Below are 19615 nucleotides of genomic sequence, written 5' to 3'. Positions count from 1 at the left end.
AAAGCTTTGTTTTATAAGGGAGGGGACAAAGAGGAGGATGGGAACTGAGCTCCCACTGAAAGTTGACAGCAGTTGAAACTCGAATAAGTCTGAGCCTTTTGAAATTCCCAGTCCTGATCAGTACCCCAAATCACTTAATAAATCACAAGACCAGTGAGGGAAAAGGAAAAAAGGGAAAACCTATCCCACATTAAACTGTAATTTCTACTAATTGTTGTGTAGGAAAATTTACTAGTACTCATCTATCCTGTGAGAAGAAAAATCTGTGTGTTAAGCAAACAAAAAGAAGAATACACGTTTTCTGGCATTTACATCTTTAAAAAAAAAATGGTACTTCAATCTCCACATTGTACCAACAAACAACATATCTGCTCCTGAAAACAAAACATGGAACAGGATTCTCACCAAATGCATTAGAATTAAAAGTATTCGCACTAGAACAAAGGCAACATATGAGAGAACAGCTAACTCACCTGAGCATTATACTTAACGTTTCTCAGCAGGGAGACAAAAATAAAAGCTAGGCCACTCTTTAAAGTTGGCTTGACCCATTTTATATAATTTTTAAATGCAAAGATGCAAAGACCAAAGAAATTACAATCAGTCCTCACACTAGTTTTAGCAGCTGACACATGGAATCTACTCAGGAAAATATATACATATATATATATATATATATATGTATCTGTTATCTCAAAAGACTGGTAAACCAACTTCTGCTCTAGAAAACTTTATCTAGACTTAAAGGCATACTGCCAGCAGATCGAGGGAGGTGATTGTCCCCCTATACTCTGCCCTCATGAGGCCTCACCTGGAGTGCTGGACCCAGGTCTGGTGCCCCCAGCACAAGGATGTTGATTTGATAGAGCGGGTTCAGAGGAGGGCCATGAAGTTGATCAGAGGGCTGGAGCACCTCTCCTATAAAGAAAGGCTGTTCAGCCTGAAGGAGAGAAAGCTCTGAGGTGACCTTATTGCAGCTTTTCAGTACTTAAAGGGAGCTTATAAAAAAGATGTAAAGCAACTTTTTGCTTGGGCAGACAATGACAGGACAAGGGGGAATGTTTTAGACTGAAAGAGGGAAGAGTTAGATTAGATGTTAGGAGGAAATTCTTCATTCAGAGGGTAGTGAGGCACTGGAAGAGATTGCCCAGAGAAGTTGTGGATGCCCCATCCCTGGAGGTGTTCAAGGCTGGGCTGGACAAGGCCCTGGGCAACCTGATCTAGTGGGTGGCATCCTTGTCCATGGCAGGGGGGTTGGAATTAGATAATCTTTATGGTCCCTTCCAACCCAAGTTGTTCTATGATTCTATGGTTCTGTAATATGATTCTTGTCTTGCTGGTCTCGCAGTCCCCTTAAAGCTAGTTGCTGCCTGAGCAGGTGGCCCAGGCAACTAAAAGACATTCTGTAGGTGGTTAAGTGTTGATATTTCTTCTGTTTGTTGGATCATTCACAAGACAGAATCATGATATGAGAAGATATTTGGAAGCAATCTGGGTGTTAAAGATAAAAACCTGTGTCTTCTTTTGCCTCTCTAAACTTACCAAGGATAGTGCTGCTGGCTTTTTCTTTTCTCTCCTGAGAGATGTTACAACATTACACTAAAGATTCTGATCTTCTGATACTAAGCTCTTTCTCTGGCCTTTTACCCAGCCATGATCAAACTTCTTTTCCTCCTCCCTCACTCTCTTTTCTTCCAGCGGCTTTCCTGTCTGACTCCAGCAGCTGTTTGTCCTTTACAGACTCCATCTTCCCACAGCTCACAGCTGCACTAACAGACTTTTCCAGCTATCTGCCCAGTCTCTGAGTCTTTCTTTTGGCTCTCCAGCAAACCCAGAATCTCCACCTGCATCTCCGGGTTATCCCCAACACTCAGAGTGGGATCTTGGTTTAATTTTACTGGCACCATTTTTTAATAGCAACACTTTTCTTTTTTTTTTTTTTTTAACTTCGCCGGAACAAAGGAAAAAGCTAGAATAAACATATGAGGGAAGTGGGATGTTTCACTATCAAGCACATGATGAATAGAAGTCATAGATTCACAGAAATTAAAACTGGAGAAGACCCACTGGCTATTTGGTCATCTCGTCTGTCCCTGCCAGTGCAGGACTGTTCCCTACAGTACTTTTAATGGCAATCAAGAATGTAGAATAAATAATTATTTGACCTTTTATTATGGTTCATAATGACGTTACTGTGTTGTTTTCCAGTCTATTTTTTTCTCTGCTCAGCTGTCTGTATATAAACACCAAACTAGCTCTATCACTCCTTTTTTCATTGCCACTCAGAAATGTTGCCTCCTTCTGTGTCACAAAAGGAATTATGCACTTCATGCATAAAAGAAAGAAGCAGCAATATATTTATTGATGAGAATAGTGATTTAGCAAAGCTTAAATGTGAGTAAGAAAGTAATTTAATAAAGTTATAAAGGTAAACGTGACATTAACAAGATTCATGATGGCAAGGTCACTTGATTATTTATGATATAAAGAACAGGGTCAGACTAAAAGCATCAGAGACCCTCAGGTTGAGTCATGAGGTTCAGAATGAAGTTCTTTTTGCTGTCCAAACTTTGAGGAGTTATGACTGGATCCTATCTTAATCATAGATTTAATGGTTTATGCCTAAATGATTATATGCACAATAAATCCTTTATATCACTTAGATAAGTTTCAGCATGCTTAGCAAATTAATTGCAAAATTTCAACAAGCTAGCTATTAGCCACTTACCAAGTATCTGTCACAGGTAAGGAATCTCTCAGCCTCAAGGAGTGACCTTCAGAGTTGTTCCTGCTCAAGGGGAAGGTCATGGCCTGCAGCCCACTGCAGTACAAGAGAGCGCAACAGTCTCTGGGCTGTCCCTTATTTATGGGGTAAAATGACTGGATACTAGTTGTATTTGCATACCAGACATATTTGTTTGCTGCATGCTCATTTATTCCTTGGATCTTTCTTACCTGAATCCACCCTGAGTCCAGTTCAGCTATCACGATCAGAAGCATTCATCACAGCCACCGCTGATGGCTATTATCTGAGCAGGGTTACGGGTGAAAAGTCAAGTTGGCGGGGGGGGAGGGGGGTAGGAAGGGGGCAGGGGGAGCAGGGAGAGTAGACTGCCAAACTTTGGAATAGCATTCATCTGTAACACCTGAGCCCTGGTCTTCTAAAAAGCATGAAAACAATCTTTTGTCTGATCTAAAGGACTTGGTCTGTCTACTGAAAGAGAAACACAGAGAACTTCAAGTTCTATATATTTTTCTGAACCACCTAAAAAGAATAGCAGTGACAATGCTAACACAGAGGAGACCTCCTCAGTCTGCTGTTGCTGAGCTCTTCCTACTCTTAGAGCCATGGAGTCAGAGAACAACCATGGGTAGAAGAGACCTCTGGACAACATCCGAGCCTAACTCCCTCTCAAGACAGGTCCAAGTCTGATGTTATGTCAGTTTATTCAGTTTTTTTTTTTCCAATTGAGCTCCAAAGATGGAGCCAGAAGCCACTTTGAAAAATAGCTCCATCACCTGACCTCCCCAACTGGTGTTGGATTTTTTTCTTTATATCTAATTGTGATTTTCTGCCAAGGAGCAGCAAAAGCAGTGCTGCTCTCCCAGGAAAGGGGAACCAGGAGCTGACTTTGACACAGCACAGACAGGGCAGCTCCCTCCCTGAGTAGGGCACAGACCCACAGTGTCTGAGCAGGGTGGGCAGAGAATGACTTGTGAGAACAGAATTAGTTGACAAGGGTTCATGATGGGTAGGTCCTGTTTAACTGCTTTTTTTTTTTTTTTTTTTAGGATAAGATTACTATTCTGGTCAATCAAGGGAAAATAGAGGATGTAATCATTTTGGATTTCAGTAAAGCTTTTGACACAGTTTCCCATAGGATCCTACTGGACAAAATGTCCGGCATACAGCTGGACAAAAACATCATACGATGGGTGAGCAATTGGCTGACAGGTAGGGCTCAAAGGGTTATGGTAAATGGGGCTACATCAGGCTGGCAGCCAGTCATCAGTGGGGTCCCCAGGGCTTCATTTTAGGGCCAGTTCTTTTCAATGTCTTGTCAATGTTTTTATAAATGATTTGGATGTAGGATTGCAAGGTGTTTTGAGTAAATTTGCTGACGATACTAAACTGGGAGGTGTTGTTGACTCTGTTGAAGGTGGAAAGGCCTTGCAGAGAGATCTGGACAGATTGGAGAGATGGGCAATCACCAACCACATGAAGTTTAACGAGAGCAAGTGCCGGGTCCTGCACTTGGGAAGAGGCAACCCTGGCTATATGTACAGACTGGGCAATGAGACGCTGGAGAGCAGCCCCGCAGAGAGGGATCTGGGGGTTGTGGTTGACAGCAAGTTGAATATGAGCCAGCAGTGTGCCCTGGCAGCCAGGAGGGCCAACCGTATCCTGGGATGCATCAAGCACGGCATTGCTAGCTGGTCGCGGGAAGTGATTGTCCCGCTCTAGTCTGCGCTGGTGCGGCCTCACCTCTAGTACTGTGTGCAGTTCTGGGCACCACAGTACAAAAAGGATGTGAAACTATTGGAGAGTGTCCAGAGGAGGGCTACTAAGATGGTGAAAGATCTAGAGTGGAAGACCTATGAGGAGCAGCTGAGGTCACTTGGCCTGTTCAGCCTGGAAAAGAGGAAGCTGAGGGGAGACCTCATCACAGTCTACAGCTTCCTCACAAGGAGGAGTGGAGGGGTAGGCGGATTGGACTAGATTAGGTACTTTCAAGGTCCCTTCCAATCCCTAATATTCTGTGATTCTGTGGCAGGCACCGATCTATGCTCTTTAGTGGCAAGTGATAGGACCTGCGGGAATGGTGTCAAGCTGTGACAGGGGAGGTTCAGGCTGGACATCAGGAAGAGGTTCTTCACCGAGAGGGTTGTCACACACACTGGAACAGGCTCCCCAGAGATGTAGTCATGGCACCAAGCCTGTCGGAGTTTAAGGAGTGTTTGGACTGTGCACTTAGTTATATGGTCTCAATTTCTGGGTAGAGCTGTGTGGTGCCAGGAGTTGGACTCGATGATCCTTGTGGGTCCCTTCAAACTTGGGATATTCTATGATTCTATGACATTTTCAGACAAGGCAAGACAGTGAGTCTGGTCCAGGCTTCATCTCAGATCAGCAAAAAACAAGATTGGAGACAAACCAACCTGTAGTGTAAGTCTGGAGTCTGACATGAAAAAAAAACAGCCAATAAGCTGGGAGAGCAGGAGACAGTACTGTACCTACAACATAGCTCAGGCAAAGCCTCGGGCCAAGACCTGACCTTAAATGAAGTCCCCCAGCTGATTGTTTGTGTGAAGGCCTCAGTAAAGCTGGTCAGGGACATTAAGGTATAGTAGTGCATTCACAACTTTTCCCTTGTTGCTACTTATGTCCACTGGTTCTCTTCCTTTCACTGTGAACAGTAACCAGTGTCTACCTTCATTCTCTCAGTAAGAAATTACTCATTAGGCAGCCAAGAAGAGTGATTAGCCCTCATTTCCTAAACCAAACACAGCTCCCAAAGTGTTTCATATATCATGTGCTCCATACCTCAGTTATTCTGGTGGATTTCCATTGGATCCTTCCTTCTATGTAAGTATCATTCTTGTCTTTGTCTAGTCCAAAACTGGACCCAATACTCCAGATGTAGAGTATTACAAGTGACAAATAGAAAGGAAGAATCTTTCAACCTGCTGGCTATCCTTTTGTTAATACAATCCAGTATGCACTTGGCCTTCATTACTGCAAAGGAATTTTCTTGACTCATGTTCAACTTGGCCATCTACACCCCCCAAGACCTTTTCTGCAAAGCTGCTTTCTATTCATTCAGCAACATTTTTTTTTATTTTTTTTAACGTGAGTTTATCATGTTCCAGGAGGATGGCCCTATGCTTTCCTTCACTGAACTTATTAAGGTTTCATCAGCATATTTCTCCAGCCTCTCAAGATATTTCTGAACGGCAGTTGTGTCCTGAAGTGTATTGGTCACTACACATCAGTGTTGTCAGTAAACATGATGGCATTCCACCACCCAAGCATTCATGAAGATGTTGAACAGCAGTGACTCTGATATTGATTATTGAACTCTGATACAAGTTACTACTACACAATCCTCAGTAGAATTTCAACCTGCTAACCACTTTGAGCCCAGTGATCATCTTGCCACATAGTCTAGCTATTATGTCCTTATGACTACATTCTGACTACACAGATGCTATGGGAGACAATGTTGAAGACTTTACTAAAGTTAATGAGAAAATTATCCCCTCCTCTTCCTTCATTTTGCAAGCCAGTCACCTCCTTATGGAAGGCAATCTTGTTGGTCTGGCAAGACTTGATCCTGGAAAATTCATCCTGGCAGTTCCCAAACACCTTGTCCTTCATGGGGTTTGAACTTGCATCCAGTAGGATATAGCCCGTAATGTTCCTAAGGACTAAGGTTGGGTTGGCAAGGCCATTCTTGCACTTCTAAAAGGTGGGCATGACCTTACCTTTTTACAGTTGTCAGGAAAGTCCCATAATCCCATGACTTTTCAAAGATGATTGATAAGTGAACTTCATTATTACAACTGCCAGTTCACTCATGCAACCTCAGATGGACCTCATCCAGTTCCAGGTACTTGCATATGTGCATTTTTTTTCAGTGGTCTTTATCTCAGTCTTCATCTACCATGGGTGCTGCTTCAGACACTCAGAAAGGACGTGGGGGATTCTGGTGGGCTTTCACACAAATAGCTTTTTCCAATTCAATTTCCAGTTTCTTTTCTCACAACACATGTTATTCTACACATTTTATTTAACCATATGGGGAATGGCCCTTCCTGGCCATTGTGCCTGTGCAGGACCAAGTACTATGGGCAAGACTAAGACTTTTATATAAACTGTAAGATTGGTTCTTCCATACAAAGATTGTCTTTACACAGTTGATAATTTTTAGTTTCAAAAAAATTACTGTTATTCTAACCTGTTGCCAGTTTCATAGCTAAATTACATGGTCATAATGGGACTTCATTTGACCTGAATTCTTAGGGAGCAAATGTGTTCTTTCTGTGGCAGCTATAATTAAGACTGTAACTCAGCCTCAATAATTTTAGTTAGAGCTATCCGACAATTATTCATGCCAAATTTCCTGCAGTTTCTTAGCTAAGGTGTTTCACCCAGGTAAGCATACGCATTCAGTAACATGAAAAAATGTCTGTTCAATATCCTATTTCATGTTGCAGAAAACCTGTGCTCTCCATTTCTACTTCAAAAGACTAATTTCCCAGGATTTGTTCTTGCTTGCATTCAGAAAGGGTTAGTCAGTGTAGGAGCTCCCCTATCATACTCAGTCTTAACACAGGCACAACCATATCTCTCATGTCAGGGAAGTATAAGCATCACATACATACACTGAAACATTTTATTTGTTCCTCCTTCCTCTGCTGTTGCTGTTGGCTCACAGCAGAAGAACTGTGGGAATACCAGGATACCAAAATATATTGCTATAGGTGAATGGAGTGAAATCCAGCTGGTGACCAGTCACGAGTGGTGTTCCCCAGGGGTCAGTGTTGGGGCCTATCCTCTTTAAAATCTTTATTGATGATTTGGATATGGGAATTGAGTGCACCCTCGGTAAGTTTGCAGACGACACCAAGCTGGGGGGAAGTATCAGTCTCCCAGAGGGTAGGAAGGCCCTACAGAGGGACCTGGACAGGTTGGATCAATGGGCAGAGGCCAATGGGATGAGGTTCAACATGGCTAAGTGCTGCGTCCTGCACTTTGGCCACAACAACCTCATGCAACGCTATGGGCTTGGGGGAGAGTGGCTCAAAAGCTGTGCAGATAAAAATGATCTGGGGGTGTTGGTTGACGCACTCCTGAACATGAACTGGCAGTGAGAGAAGGCCAACGGCATCCTGGCTTGTATCAGGAATAGTGTAGCCAGCAGGACCAGGGAGGTGACTGACCCCCTCTTTAGGCCACACCTCGAGTACTGTGTTCAGGTTTTGGCCCCTCACTTCAAGAAAGACATCGAGGCCCTGGAGCATGGCCGGAGAAGAGCTACAAAGCTGGTGAAGGGCCTGGAACACAAGTCCTGTGAGAAGCAGCTGAGGGAACTGGGGTTCTTTAGTTTGGAGAAGAGGAGGCTCAGGGAAGACCTTATTGCTCTCAACAGCTACCTGGAAGGAGGTTGTGGGGAGCTGGCTGCCGGCCTCTTCTCGCAGATAACTGCAGTGGGTTTGCATGGCGAGGTTTTGGTATCAGGGAGGGCATAGGGGTGGCTTCTGCAGGAAGAATTCAGAGGCTGCCCCATGTTAGATAAGACCCCCACCACTGGCCAGAGCCAAGCCAATAATCAATGGTTTTTGTGCCCCTGTAAAAAAAAAAAAAAAAAAAAAAAAAAAAAAAAAAAAAACCTGCTGGGGGAAAAAAAACTGCTGGGGAACAGCAGCTGGGAGAGAGAGAGGAGTGAGAAACAACCTTGCAGACACGAAGGTCGGTGAAGAAGGAGGGGGAGGAGGTGCTCCAGGCATCAGAGCAGAAGTTCCCCTGTAGCCTGTGGAGAGGACCATGGTGAAGCAGGTTGTCTCCCTGCAGCCCATGGTGTACCACGGTGGAGCAGATCTCCACGCTGCAGCCCGTGGAGGAGCCCCCGGTGGAGCAGGTGGACCTGAACTGAAGCGAGGCTGTGGCCTGTGGAGGACCGCCACCAGAGCAGATTCCAAGCTGGACCTGTAGCCAGTGGAGAGGAGCATGTTGGAGCAGTTCTTGAAGAGCTGCTGTCTGTGGGAAGCCCATGCAGGATCAGTTCAGGAAGGACTGCCTCCTGTAGGAGGAACCCCCTGTGGAGCAAGGGAAGACAGTGACCGTGTAGGAGCAGCGGAGACAAAGTGCTATAGACTGACTGCAGTCCCCATTCCCTCATTCCCCTGCGCCACTTGGTGGAGAAGGTAGAAGAGGGTGGATGGGGGGGAAGGTGTTTTTGTTTTTTTCCTCTGTTTCTCACTTCTCTACCTTGTTAGTAATAGGCAATAAATCTTACTGTCTCCCTACTCTGAGTCTGCTTTGCCCATCACGATAATTGTTGAGCGATCTCCCTGTCCTTATCTCAACCCTTGAGCCTTTTGTATCATATTTTCTCCCTTTTCCCTTTGAGGAGGGGGAGTGAGAGAGCGGCTGTGGTGGAGCTTGACTGCCCACCCGAGTAAAACCACCATAATAACTAGCGATAGGACTAGAGAGAATGGCCTCAAGTTGCACCAGTTGAAGTTCAGGTTGGAAATTAGTTGAAATTTCTGCTCAGAAAGAGTGGTCAGGCATTGGAATGTGTTGCCCGGGGAGGTGATGGAGTCACCGTCCCTGGGGGTGTTTAAGGAAATGTTGGACATCGTGCTTAGGGACATGGTTTAGTGGGTGATATTGGTAGTAGGGTGATGGTTGGACCAGATGATCTTGGAGGTCTTTTCCAACCTTAATGATTCTATGATTCTATGAAATAAAGACCTGAAACCAACCCTTCTTGTGGCAAAAGGCAGATAAGCTCCATATTCCGACACAGTTGTGAGTACAATTAACTTTACTCTGCATTTTCCCAGATTAACTGAAATGTGGATATATTGTGGATAATATAGTAGTTGAATGGCATTTATTATATTATTATTCACCCATTCATAAACTGTTTGTTATTCAAAGCAACAAAAGTAAAGGCAGACATCACAGAAATAAAACCAGTCATGATTTTTCTGGGCATAGTGTAATTAAATGCATTTTTTCACACATAAAGAAAAAAATGTCACTGCAGACAATTGCTATGGTGCATTAAATAGTTATATTCATCTACTTCCTCTCAGGAAATGACATCAGCAACCTGAACCTCATTGTTACACTCTACAACTTTATTTGTCTCCAAGAAATCTCTGAGAAGTATTTGGATACAAAAAGCACAGTGCAAGAAATTAGGATTAAAAATGAAAAGGGATAAGAGAGATTGACTTACACACACACACAAACACTTTTGTAGATCTAAAACATCTCATAGGCAAACGTATATTGTGAGACCTTCAGGTGCTTGGCATTTTTACTTAGAACTTGCTGAGATATCATCTTCAGTGAAGTTTTGTCTGTGTGCAAACTGAATAGAAATTCAACCTGGACCTCAAAACTGGGCCCTGCTGTTTTACTTTTTGCAGATCCATTGGAAACATAATGTTTTTCCACTGGTTTTGCCAGCAGTGGGAATTCTGTTTCATGCTCAAACAGTGGAAAACTCTTCCTATCCCTGTTAGGTCTGGTGGGCCTCAAAATTTTAACAAGTAAATCAAAAATTCTTATTTGAATAGGCGAGCAGCTCAAAACTTGTAGTTGATTTCTCCAGGAGCATTTTATTATAGCTATTTGAAATGTTCCCATGAAAGGTGCTTAATATGTATTTTTTGTCTTGTCAAGACAATCTTTTTTTACATAGTTAAATAAAAAGAGACATCTAGTAGAGATTTTTATGATCTGTATTTATCTGGTAAAAGAAAAAGCTAAGCAAAAGGTTCATTAATAATGGAGAATTGAAACACCTACTTTAAAAATAAAAAATAAAAAAGAATGTTGTTGATGCCAGACCTAAATTCATTAGTGCTTCCAAACCATAGCCTTAAAGTTTTTTAATATGTCATTTATTTGGTAATTTTTTCCATATGTTTTTTACCTTCCATGTCAAAAAAATGTTCCCCCATACACATTCTTTCTTTCCCACTTCTAGTTGCTAAAATGCACCCTGTAGTACAGCTTCTTTTCATAGCTACTGAGAGTCAAGTAGATCCATTTTACACAGTTTTGCAATAAAAAGCAAGGCATCCCAGACAAGATCTTCAGATGGTTCTAATCAGCATCACTCCGAAGAGTTCAAGAAACTGTACTAATACATACCAGCTGAGTATCAGCCCCCCTTTATGCTAGAAAAGAATGAAACCAATTTTTCTTGGTCTTTCTCTGGTTCTTTAATATGTGAAAAATAAAGGATGATATTCACTCTATGTGAAATTCATTCCCTCTGAAAGCAACTCATGCCAAACCATGCACCAATGAAATATTTCTCAAGGAATTCATGCTCTTATAGACAAAGCTTGCTTTATTATATGTTTTAGTGAATCTTTTCACAAGCGTAGAAAGCTGATACCAAAAGGAAAAGCCAAAATTACTGTTTGATGGGGAGTTACAAAAACATCAATGGTAACACTGATCTTTACAAATTCATTCTCTAGTTCCATACTAGTAAATACAGTGGACCTGGAAGGAGGTTCCTCCTGCAAACTGAATGCAAAGCCAAAGCAGGGTATGTCAGAAGGTTGTATTTTGTGCAGGCAGCTGCAATCTCTGTTCTTGCTTGGAGGAGGTCATCAACCATGTTTTAGCAGTAGCGCATCAATGGACATAAGCCACACGCCATGGTACAGTGTATTCAGTGTATTGCAATCACTTTTCTGGATCAGAGCTAGTTTTTGTCCCATCTCATTGGAGTGTAGTCAGAAAAAAATTACATTTGCCCACAACATACCAAGACACATATTCAGTTGGCCATAATCCTACTGTGTTTTAATGGAATGGGGATGTAAAGCCTGAGTGCAATAAAGCACTCAAGTGGTAGATTAATTTTCAGAATATAAGCAATTAGCACGACTATACTCCTACTTTCACTGAAGTGTATAATTAAGTGTTTTGCTGGACTGGTGGCTCAGATCAAGGTGCACTGGCCATATTCCAGACTGTCACAATCACCACACTCTACCTATATAAAATTGCATTGCTCTTCTTGATTTCCCTTCCTCTGAATCAATAACTGGGTAAAGTGATTGGGGCAGAGAAGTTCCTCTGCACAGCTGACTCTGTTCTGGTAATTGTAAAAGGATCTCTACACATCTCAGCTGGAAAGATTTTCATGCATATGTGGCTATATCCAAATGGTAACGTAACATAGTGAGCATATGTGCAAGGAAAGGGAAAGGACAAGTGTGTCTCCCACATGGTAGAACAATTTTGTTTCTCTTTCAGGAACTTAGGAAAGAGCTGCCAAGTTCCAGCCACAGAGCTGAAGTAGCTTTGTTCATTGCTGGAAAAAAAAAATATATATATATTGGACAGCTGAAAGTCTAGTGGTTGCTTTCTCTGTCCTTTGCTGCCTATCCCTCCCTGTCCACAACTGCTTTCTTACTGCATACAATAAAGTCATACTATCATATACTACATACTATCAGTATAGCTCTTCTCTTCTGGTTCTTCAATACCCAAAGAGAGAGCCTCTATTAAGTGCCACAATCCTGATAAGATCATTATTTGTGTTCTTTCTCTAGCAGACTATTTCACATAGTACTGATGACAAACATGAATGAAAGAAACTGTGCTTATTAACAAGCAATGCCTTTGGACAGCCCTACAAAGATGCTGCATGTAGGCAAGTCTTGTTTATATTGAACATGGACACCTGATCCATGGTTCTTTGTTCATCTCTACCTTGCCATTGGGGTACCTTTTCTCCATTATTGCTTTTTCTCCATATTCCCTATCCCTGCTGCTCCACAGTTAACTAGGCTATGTACGTTTCAAGTCTTCCAGTGAAAATGAACACAGTGTTAGCAAAATTCTCTGTCTGCAGCAGGGCTTGCAGCCCTCCTCCAGCTATTTTCTTCTGGTCAACCAGTGGAAATTTCTGTGTGACTTGGTCCATCACGTTTTGGTGCTTAGGAAAATTCAGAGACTTGAGAGAAAGGAATGAGGAGACAGGGTGAAGAGCAGAGAGGGTAGGCAAGTGATGATTTTGAAAAGGAGAAAGAAGAAAAGCAGGAGGAGAAGAGGAGAAGCAGAAAAAGGAGGGGAGCAGGCTGAAAGGAAACAGCAAAGAACTATGTACCAGACTCAGTGTTTTTTTAGAATGATTCAGTCATGCTGACCACCAGCACAGAAGAGTAACAGAGGGAAGGAATAAGTATGAAAAGGCCAAAAAGATCTTCAGAATTGATGCAATATATTTCAAAAGCTGGGAAAATCTTGATGCATCTCTGAAGAACCCTTTTTAGGGAGAATCTTCCTTTACAAATGGGACCTTTGACATCTCTGCTGATAGCAGGAGAAAGATGCTCACCTCCTTTCTCTGGTATCAAAATCTAGTAATGGTCTACAAATGGAAAAGATTAGGAAGGCTGGTGTAACTCTATTATTGCTGCAACAGGGACAAATTTGGCCAACGTAGAATGGAGTTGGCTGTGAGTCTCACAAATCAGCCTTCCTGGTGGTAGCTGAGTACTTTGTTTCCTTGTCCCAGCTGAAATAAGGGCTAAAGAGACATATGAACAGGAAAAGAAACAAACCAAAAGTTTAACTAAATAACTTAGTACATCGGGGGAAAAAAAAAGGAAAAAAAAAAAAAAAAAACGAAAGGAAAGGAAAGAGAAAGAAAGATCTTGGTTTAAGTTCAAGGTAAAAGTTCATGTGGTTCTTACTGTAACTGAGCCATTTCACATAAATCATCTGTAACTGTTCTAATGGTCCACTTCTACTTGTGATTAAAATATTTTCAAATGAGTTAAAATTTGAATTTTTCTTCAGGTAAATTTCACTTTTATGGGAAAAAAAAAAAAAACTCTTAAATCTTTTCCCACCCATTCATACCCATTTTTATAGCCAAGGGACTAAAGCCCTTAGACAGATGTTCAAGGTCTAGACTGACATTATGACATAAGTACTACTTAAACACTGTAACTCATGTCCCCTCTGGTGAAAAGGATGATCAATTACAAGCTGAAAATCTAAGTCTAAGTGTCTTACAAATGTTAGGTACTTTCAGATAAGAGTGAGCATGCAGCACATGAAGGAAAATATCCCATGCAGCCAGTAAGAAATGCCAGCATGGTGTAAAAGCCAGGGAGAGAAAGCAAGTAAACCTATGTCTCCTAGAGCCTAGAATAGTGTGCTAGCCACTGGGCAGTGAGTCAATAAATACATAAATACCTAAATACATAAAAAATAAAAGTGTGTAGGGGACAGGAGGGGATAGTGATACTCACTTAGTCCCTATCACTAATCACTGCTTATTTGGTGAGGAAGCTGGTGGCATTTGATGTTGAGACCATACCCAATATTTTTATTTTCTCAAGCTACATAGGCAGAGGAACATCTAATCTGTGGATGACCAAAACACTTGAATGCGAGACAGGCACCCCACTGCTGATGGCACTCAAAGCCAAGGCCTTCTCAAGTACTGTTCTTAGTAACACCACAAATGTGTAAAAAATTTGAATGTCAAAGACAGTGGTGCCTACAGACTTCAGCTGCCTATAGGCTGGAAGCTGCTCAAGAGGACTTTGTTCTTAAGCACCTACCATGGGGGTTAGAGATGGAATTAAACTCCAGATCTTTGGAGGCTTAGCTCTGAAAGCTCTATCCAAAGGCATTCAGTTAAATAGAAGAGTGTAAATACTCTTTTCACATCAACACTGTCCATTTCTTTCCCAGTTTCTTTCTTAGCTGTCTGCTTTCTCCACTGTCTTTCTCAGCAGATGCAACTAAGCACAAAGTCATACCCTTAGGCAGAAATGCTGTCAGCTTCCACACAGAGCTTCTGCTTGTTGGCACTGACTGCGCCAGAAGCTGTGCAAGGAAACAGTATGCCTTTCAAAGCTGGAAACAGCTGTTGCATGCAGACTGTTACCCTACAGTGCCATTTCTATGCAAGTATAATTGGAAGAGAATTTCTTTCTTTCTTGTTGATTCATTTGGTTTGATTGCTTTGAATTAACTGGAAAGTCCCATGTCTAATCTTATTTAAACTGATAATTAGTAACTTAGACAGATAGCTTGCTATAATGCAGATAGTTTGTTTCTCTATAGCCTAGCATTAAAAACCATCCAGTTCTGTAGTCACTGGAGGCCTTCAGCTCCTATTGAAATAGAGTGTGAAAAATCATGTCAAACCCCTTTTTTTTGGAGGCACTCTTTGTTTTACCATCTTCATCTGCAAAGGTTGTGCATAAGTTCAATCAGAAGCTTAAAAGGAAATTTTTATAGTAGCATAGTAAAGGCAAGGCAGTGATTCAAATGGAAAAGACTGGCTGATGGATATCATAAGTGAGCTAAGAATACCCACTTATGGAAAACTGAAAAGATATAGAAAAGACTATGGAAGCATACATTGTCTCAGCACAGTAGTGTTATCATGAGAATGAGATTATAAGCAGGATGAAGCAAATCCCTAAGTACCTATAAAACCAGGGGACTGATACCACTTCTGTAAATTGTCATTAATACCAATAAAGCCAGTGAGCTACACAAGTATAAACTGGTGCAATGAAGAAAGAATCAGCCCTCAGGAGTATAATTTAGATCTGAATTTGGTGATGGAAAAGAAGCCAGTGAAGGTGACATAGGAAATACGTAGTATAATTAATGAAGAAAAGGTCAGTCTGGCTGTGCCAGTCCGTATGTCCTGTACTTCAAACACTGAGCATTTAAATGGGGAGAGGAAAAAAGGAACTGCAACTGAAAAGAGCATAGGTGATTAAAGCTTCAATATTTCATCTGAGAAACCTGGCACCTAGTCATAAGTTAGAGACAGAAAGAGCAAAATGTGTCAATTTGCCAGTTCCTGCACTAAGGGTGGCTTTCAGTTTTATGATACTTTTGTTTGCACAACTTTGATCGCTTAAAGGATGAGCAGTTGCCTTCTTCTGGTGGCCATGGCTGCAGTTCTGTCACAGCTCCTGTTTTCAACAGGAGATTTGTTCCTTTGTCTCTTCCTTCTCCACTTTCCCCTCCTACTCTAGGACATCTCTTATATCCCAAGCCTGTCTGTACAGCCTCAATGGGAACTCCCGTGACAGAGGTAATTTTGTGGCTCACTCTGTGGTCTGCTGCCAGCACCAATGGAGCAAGGAAAGGAAACAGCACTCAGATGTAGCTGTGGAGTATACTACAGAACTGCCAAAAGACATGCTCAGTTCAGCTCCAACCTGATGTTATAGCCCATTCTAATTAGTCAGAGATAGTTTGTAAAATATTCAGTCTAGCGTCTCTCAGCATGAGTTAGCTATATCTGCATCTCAACTGGTTTTCCAACTAAGCATATGTAAATAACTGTCCTTGAACCTAGAATAATTTTGATCTTCTTTATGTACTCCCACCTGGTACAGCCATAACTATTCCCACTGTTAGCTTCCTTTTTATTGTAATCCATATTCTTCTTCAAGATATTTTTCTTGAAAGTGTGTACTGCATGCATGACACTCACAGCACAACACTGCAGAATTTCCTCTATGAGAGATCACATGAGATCACAGGCATGAGTGATCACTTTTTATCATGAGTGAATCACACATAACCGTGTGTCCTGCCATCATTGGTACCACTAGTCTTCCTGTCCAATTAAGCTATTCCTGTAATTGTCTTTCAATGGAAATTTTTGATTCCTTCTGATGGCAAGGACCAGTGAAGCCCCAGAAATTTTCTAAAATGAATATGGTAGCCTTCAATGGGCTCCATCATCATCTAGCCGCAGCAGCAATCTACTATTGTGATGTATTTTGAGGAAAACTGTTGATGCTGGCAGTCATCTTTCAGTGAGGAAAGATGTGAAGTTCCTTACTGAAGTTCAGAACTTTGAACTGTGGGAACCACCACCTAAACACAGCCCTCTTGAAAGACCCATGACACAGTAAGCTGATGAATCATAGGATGTTTCAGTGGGTGTTATTTAATGAAGTACATGAAATAAAGAAACAGATTGAAGCAATTGTGAGAGAGACCAACAAAAAGGTCAAGCAAAGAGCAAGAAAATTAATTAAAAAAATGGTGTTGAGAAAATAAGGAGAGAGTGAGTACTTCTTGGGCAGGATACTTTCAGGAAGGGGAATTCAAGAATTTGCATTGTAAGAATCTGCCTTCTATTGTTTAACTTAATTTATATTCCAGGAACAAGATAGTCATGTAGTTATGCCTCTGAAGACATAGAATTGCAGTGAAAACATAATAAAAATTAACTCTCCTCAGCCCTGAGACTATTGACTTTTATGTAGATAAATAGATCACTTTTCATCACAAAATAATTGCCTTTGATTTTGCAAGATGGCATTAAATATTCATTTTATCAGAAGACCTTCAAAATATCCCCTTGTTCAAAGAGAGGAGATTTGGGCAGTTTTCTGAGTGACCTGTTTTCTTTCAGTGAAAATCTTTCTCCAGGAAAGAAAACGTACCACAGATCTGACTTTTCCCAAGATATTTTGGCTTTTGTCACTTTTTGAAAACAAAACAAAACAAAACAAAACAAATATATTATCTGTGCTTTTCAGCTACCCAAAATAAAATATTGGAACGCAAAACCTTTTTTTTTCTTAAGCAATTGAAAATGGTGAAACAAGCCACACATGTTTCTCACCATAACCATTCCATTTGGAAGACAGAAAAAAAAATGGAGGATGGTTTACCTATTCATATAAGTAAAAATATACTCAGGAGTAGGCTGGCTGTATCTCACTAGCATGCTTTTCACTCTCTGTACCTATCTCTGTGTTTGACAGAAAACTTATTTGAAAGATAAACACTACAAACCAGCCAAGTTCTTTTTGTCTCCTAAGACACAATAAATCAGGAATTAGTCCATTCAACCTATTACATATTCCAGATTTGAACCAGTGAAAATCTGAGCAGAATTTGGCTTTGCGTCTCAGGTGTGGCTTTATTTATGACTAAACTGGTAACATGGTAATGGTGAAAAAAGCCAGATGAAGACTTTCTGGACGTGAATTGTGCTGCCCTGACAGAGAGGGACAAAATGATTTATTTTTCCTCATAGTTGGCAGTGATAGCACTTAGAATACAATATGAATGACAAAATTTATTCTTGAGTGGAGCATAAGGATCGACTGGGAAAGATTATCAGAGCATTATTAAGTGCAAAGCAGATGGTAATGGTGACACAGAAGGGCTGGGAGATGTCGGCAGGGAACTACAGGTTGAGGCTCTCTCTGCAACCCACTTGCTTCTCCAGCTCCTACTTCCAGCCATTCTGACCTCCTTTGGGTCTGCCCAGCCCCTCACAGCACTCCCACACTTGCCTCTGTTCCCAGGATAATAGTGAGACGTCTTTACAGAATAACAGGATCACAGAATGGTTGAGGTTGGAAGGGACGTCTGGAGGTCATCTGGTCCAACCCCCCTGCTAAAGCAGACACCTGAAGCAGATTGCCCAGGACTGTGTCCCGACAGCTTTTGAATATCTCCAAGGAGGGAGACTCCACAAAGACTCTGGGCAACCTCTTCCATTGCTCAGTATCCCTCACAGTGGAAAAGTGTTTCCTGATGCTCCTGATAGAGCCTCGTGTGTTTCAGTTTACACCCACTGCCTCTTGTCCTGGCACTGGGCACCACTGAAAAGAGGTTGGCTCTATCCTCTTTGCACCCTCCCTTCAGGTGTCCATATTACATTGATAAGGTCCCTTGAGAGCCTTCTCTTCTCCAGGCTGAGCAGTCCCAACACTTTCAGCCTTTCCTCATAGGAGAGATGCTCCAGTCTCTTCGTCTTTCACCATGCTTCTCTTGCACTGGGAGCCCAGAACTGGACACAACACTCCAGGTGCAGCCTCATCAGTGCTGAGGAGAGGGGAAGGATCACTTTCTTTGACCTCCTAGCAATGCACCTCCAAGTGCAGCCCAGAATACCATTAGCCTTCTTTGCCACAAGGGCACATTGCTGGCTCATGTTCAACTTGATGTCCACCAGGACCCCTAGGTCCTTTTCTGTAAAGCTGCTTTCCAGCTATGTGGCCCCCAGTCTGTGCTGGTGTTTGGGGCTGTCTGTTCCTCCCCAGTTTCAGGACTTCATACTTCTCCTTATTGAACTTCATGAGGTTTTTGTTAGCCTACTTCTCCAGCCTGTCAAGGTCCCTCTGGATGGCAGCATGATTGTCTGGCATATCAAACACTCCTCCCAGTTTTTTATCATCTCCAGACTTGCTGAGGGTGCACTCTGCCACAACATCCAGACAGTTAATGAGGGTGTTAGGATTCAACACAGTATCGAATCCTGGAGTTCACCACCAGTTACTGACAACTGGTGGTGTGCACCACTAGTTTCTCATTTTATTCAAAGACCCTTCCAATCCCAGCATCACTGAAGAGAAAAAAATAGCCCAGAGAGAGTGTGTACCTGCTTTCCCACATACCTCATGTTGTCATCACCAACAGGGGGAAAGGAGGCTGAGGGGAAGGGGGAGAACAGTGACAGCCATGCTAGCAGAAGAGCCAAATCTTTTAGAGCTGACCTCTGAACTCTAGCTTAATCATAATGTTTGGGCACTAGAACAGTCTCCCTAGGGAGATAATCATGGCACGAAGCCTGCTGGAGTTCAAGAAGCATTTGGACAACACTCTAAGACACATGGTTTAATTTTTAGGTAGTTCTATGTGGAGCCATGAGTAGGACTTGATGATTCTTGTGTGTCCATTCCAACTCAGGATATTCTATGATACTGTTAGGCAATTATTCTTATTGGTTTTGTTAACATTTTGCCCTGGTATCATATTATGCAGTGACGTCAATAAAGTGTATTTAGCACAGTAAACCACGACTGTACTCTGCAAGATGCAACTTTATTACAT

This window comes from Cygnus atratus, chromosome 2 (assembly GCF_013377495.2).
Source record: "Cygnus atratus isolate AKBS03 ecotype Queensland, Australia chromosome 2, CAtr_DNAZoo_HiC_assembly, whole genome shotgun sequence".
Taxonomy (NCBI): domain Eukaryota; kingdom Metazoa; phylum Chordata; class Aves; order Anseriformes; family Anatidae; genus Cygnus; species Cygnus atratus.
Note: the sequence above shows the minus strand (reverse complement) of the source record.